Source organism: Centruroides sculpturatus, unplaced genomic scaffold (genome assembly GCF_000671375.1).
Source record: "Centruroides sculpturatus isolate CEXI.00-Female unplaced genomic scaffold, Cexi_2.0 scaffold1398, whole genome shotgun sequence".
Taxonomy (NCBI): Eukaryota; Metazoa; Arthropoda; class Arachnida; order Scorpiones; family Buthidae; genus Centruroides; species Centruroides sculpturatus.
In genome coordinates, this window is record NW_019385517.1 from 182936 (window position 1) to 188471 (window position 5536).

Sequence of the window (5536 nt, forward strand, 5' to 3'; positions counted from 1 at the left end):
GTTTGCCGTTCGTGTGTACCCCTACTTACCCACTGCTCATAACACATCCTAACAGTTCTATCAGAACGGTTCAGATGGCGGCCAATCCGGCGGTATGACCATCCTCCTTCTCTCAATCCAACGATGCGACCTCTCTCAAACTCACTTAACTGAGTGTAAGGTTGTCGATTGCGTCGTAGAGGCATGTCTGTCACTCAATGAAGTCAAAATCACAAATAAAAGCGCAGAACATATGTACAAGTCGTCACAGCATGCACCTTTATACCAGATAGCGGAAGCATTTTTTTTCCCTCTGGTGGCGATGTAACACAACAACCTGCTCTCAAAAGCTAATCATTTACATATCTAGCTAAGATGATGCAACATACCAATTTTTATTCAAATCCAACAAGTCCTTCATGGTGCGTTATTTTTTTTGTCGTCCAGTGTATTTTTAATTTGCTATTTTATAAACCTGTTAGTATTTTTTTCAACTTAAACAATTTAGCGACATATGCAGGCCACGCCATCTCACTTCCCACCACTAGAGTTTGCTCGAGTTATATCTTTGCGCAGTAAAGCACAGGCTACCTGCTCAGTCCGTGCCATGCCGTCAAGATACAAATATTATTAAAGTATTATTAGACTCTAATAATACAAGAAAATTATCATATGAATTACAAAATAACAAGAAATTATCATTTACTTATATTTTCTGTGAAGCGAATTTTTTTTCCTCAACTGTATATTACTTATATTACTATTATTACCGTTATGTATTACTAGGTATTACATTGATAAATTGAATAAATGATGTTTAAATTAAATTTTTAGTTATTGTTTTCTTTTCAAAATTATCATGGGAGGCTATAATATGAAAGATGCTAAAAAGAGGCGATTTTTTTTTTTTTTTTGCTCTTCGCCATGGGGTAATATCAACTTACACAAAAATATTTTGGGGTAATGATTAAAAAAGTTCCCCGACCACTGGTATAGATGGTTAGCGAAGACCACATTAACTACTACTACTGATATTACTACTAATGTCAATAAGTTGTTAATTGTTATATTGTCTTATAAACAAAAACTCTTCCAGATTTTAAGTCAATACAATGTTACAATATCATATTACAATGTTATTATTTTGTTGTACCCAGAAGAATGCTTTCTTTAACCTTTAATTAACTAATTTTGTTAGATCTGATTAATTTTATATTTTAGTCACAGTTTAACTGGCATGCCAGTAACCCAGGGTTTTTGGCATTTTGGTCTCCCATTTTTATGCAGCATGCTGGTCATTCTGCAAAAATACAGTAGCACTTTTGTGATTTTTCTGTTTCTCCATGGCTTCAGTGAACTTGAAATATTGAAATAATTTATGTTTTTTTATACAACAAAATCTCTTCCCAAAAAATTTTAAATTCACAGAATTTGAGTTCATAGAAAATATATATACTCTAAAAATAAACAACCTACTTATAAATTAAAAAATATGAATAGAGCATTTGATAAGTTAAAAAACATTTTCAAAAATTATAATATTAAATTAAAACCTAAACTGAATTTTCTTTATCAAAATATATTTAAATTCTAAATATTTATTAAATATTGTAAAACAAATTTATTAAATACCTTGGATTTTTTCGATTCTGTCACTTTTGGTTTCTTTTTTGGTACATCTTCCTAATATATAAAACACAAATTTTTACAATATAAAAGTAATGTATCAGTAAAAATGTTTAATTTCTTTTTATCAGTTTTAGTTACAGAAAATTCTTGCAATGGAAAATCAAATGTTATAGTATTGAACAACAGTTAAAATTTTAATAAACATAAAAATATAAATTTTTAAAATTAACACAAATATAAATATTACATATTTAAAATTACAGAATCCAATTAACCAAACTTTGCTTAATTGTAATCCAAGATAACTAAATGGTCTGTATTTTCCTTTATCTATAAATATAAATGAAAATGTTTGTTTGTTCACTATGCATGCCTAGGCCATTCAACCAAACATTCATTCGTTCAACACCATTCACTGATACGAAACTCGGCAGTTATGTTCACATACTTCTAACTTAGATAATGTCATATACCCCATCCATAAATATTGATTGAATGGAATGTATTTCTATTTATCAATTAATTTCTCTCTGCATTTGATTTATTATATTATATATATATANGATAAGAGATGAATGCCTAATGTCTACCTCTATTACCAAATTACTTAATATCTAGTTATTATTAATAGCAGAATAATAGCCCAATTAATTATGGCAGTAGTTTGGTTTAGTATTAATACATTGGGCTTCAGGCTGTTTATTATATATATATATATATATTGTATTCACTTAATTATTATGACAATGATATAGTGCAAAATAGATATATAGATATGCTATTCTGAAACAGATAGCAAGTGTGGAGTGGAAAGTGTTACACTGTGAAAAGTCTAAGTATTTAATTTTCCTATCTAACAGCTCAGATTTTACATAAGTCTTTCTGGGATGCATCCTCCTTGGCAGATTGGTTTATTTGGTTATAGCAACGTGACATGCAAGCAAACTAATTCTATTCATTTTTCTATAAACACGATATTTATGAGGACATACCTAACTAGCATAAAACCTGGACACCCAGTCCCCTTCTCTAATTTTATCTCCCTTATTAACTCATGAATCCATTGCCCAAACTTCCCTCACTAATACTGTTTAAAGATGTTCTAATGTTCAACCAAATTTACATACATGCAATGATTTTAAGGCACAAAGTAGAGCTGAACGTCTTTCTGTGTGGCTGATTATTTTTCCTATTTATTATCATGGTGACATTACTTCATTCAAAATTTTCTGTAGTTGTGCACTTTTATTCACATGTTGAGTCTTAATGTCAAATCTGCTTCCATTATGCTTATTCCACAACTTTCAAAAGTTTCTTTTACTTACATGTTTTTGCCAAGCTTTATTTTTTCAACCCAGTTTCATCAGTTTTGTTTACGGCGCATGCGCAAATGATGACGATGATTACACGGGTTTCTGACGATATTCCATTTCAGAATTCTTTCAAAAAAGATCAGCTCAATCGAATGTAAATTTGTTTGCCCGTTTTTTTTCTTCACCTGAAGAAGAACCAAAGGTTTGAAAATGTTAGTGAAAGACATAAAGGTTGAATTAAGCACCGTTTTTGGTTTATGTTGGAAGTAAGTTTTGGAACAATATTTTATATTATAACAAATTAATAAAAAGAAAATTCTTTTAATGACTTGACGGTGCTTGTTTTTTATCGTAAAGCATTTTTACATCAGGATAATTGTTGAAATCTGCAACCTAATGTCATCTTCAGCATCCAATCTGTTTCTGTATTTTGTTTTTGTGGCAGCATACAAAGAGAAAGATTTTTTACATATATAAATTGATACAAATTACATTAGATGTTTCACAACTCTTTTGGCAATTTCAGGATAATCATTCCTAATGTCAATCCAAAAATGCATAATATCAATTTGATTAAATTTTAGTTTCAATTGAGTATCGGTTGATATATCAATTTGTTCTTCTTTTTCTTTTATTAAGAGGTCGATATATCAATTTGTTCTTTTATTGGGAGGAGTCTTGAAAAGGATTTTGAATCCAAGATAATTTTTCTTTTTGAACAGGAAAACATTCATGAAATGTTTTTTGCAGATCCTATAAAGGTTGGACCAAATTATTTTTTACATTTTTATTGAGATTAGCATTACTGTCTACTAAAATATTGTGCAAATTAGGAAAGCATTTAATATTTCCTTTCAAAATGCAATCTGCTCAAAATCTCAATTTTAAAAGAGTAGTGTCAATTTTACTTTGTACCTTGAAAATATTGATATTTGTTCCTTGGAGCAATGTGTTGAGCTCATTTAAATAGGTAGAAATATCTGCTAGATATACCGTTTTCTGAATCCAAACTGCATCATTTAATTTTGAGCTAATTGAAGTGCATGTTCAGATAAGAAAATTCTTACTTCATCTTTTAATTCACAAAATCTTGCTAACACTTTTGCATGAGATAACCAATGGACATCTGTGTGCAACAGTAGTGTTTTATATAAACTTTCCATATTTTCACACAATAAATTGAAAACTCTTGAATTTAATGGCCTTGATTTGATAAAATTTATAATTTTAACAATCATTAAGTACATCTTTTAGCTCTTCTGGCATTTTTGTCACTGCAAGAGCTTGTCAATGAAGACAACAATAAGTACTTCTCATGTGAGGATTTTTTGTTTCATGCATGCAACTATGCTGGTTGGCAGACTTTTGCAAATTAGCATATCTTCTTGAGTAGCCATTCCATGGATATATCTCACAATAACGAGCAAAATTGCTAATCCAGCTATATCTGTAGTTTCATCAAGTTGAATAGTAAATCCATGTTTAGAAGCTTGCAAATGTCTTATGAGCTCATTTTCACAAAAATTAGACATATCTTTAACACGCCTTGAAACTGAGTATCCGAAAGGGGGATACAATGAACTAATTTAGCATGTTCTTCCCCAATCATGGTAGTAACTACATCTTTTACACATGGCTTAATTAATTTTTCTGTGATCGTATAAGCTTCACCCTGTTGAGCAATACGATAACTGACACAATACGATACTTCCAAAGCATTATCATTATCGTTTTTAACAAAGTTCATGAAGGTCTTTTTTCTATTCTTCAACTCATTACATTTTCTTTTAAAATACTCAACATTTTTATTTTGTAAAGTTGGATGATTTGTTTCCAAATGTCTTTTCAGTTTTGCGGTATTTAAACTGCTGTTGTACATCACATGTTCACATTCAACACACAACCCTTTTGGTTCATTTTCATCACCAATCCACGTAAAACCAAATTTTATGTATTCTTTATTATACTTCCACTTTTTACAAATGGGTAACTCCAAATCACCAGACAACTTTTTGGTACTAACATCTGGTTCATTTTCAACAGTAGTGGCAAAACTAGTTCCTGCATCCGTGGAATGAAGCTTAACCAGTTTTCAACCACATATCCATTATTGCTACGGTAGTCTAATTAAATTGTAAATAAATAATAAGAGTTATCAATTATGATATAAAAACAAAATAAATACTCACTTGAACACTTGTACATGATTGTATTTAACAGACAGAATGAGATTAACAGAACTAATATGTGACGTCATGCGTCTTGATTAATGTATTTGAAGCACGTGACTTTTACCAAATTTCAAGATTTTATTTTATCCATAAAATATTTATTTATATTTATTTTTTAAAATCAACTGCCACTTTATATCCAATTTATATTAATATTGTAATTTTTACTTAAATATTATATTAATCTAATATTTTAATAAGACAGTCCACTACCCCGTTCCTACATGAAAAATTCCTTGTATAGATGATTTCCATTTTACGTGCGTTTTGGCTGAGCAAATAGTGATCACTTGCGGAACCCCTGTCAACGTTCCAGGGAACCCAGGTTGAAGACCCCTGCCCTAGATGATTTACTCCATAGGGATGGGCTACACCTCTGATACA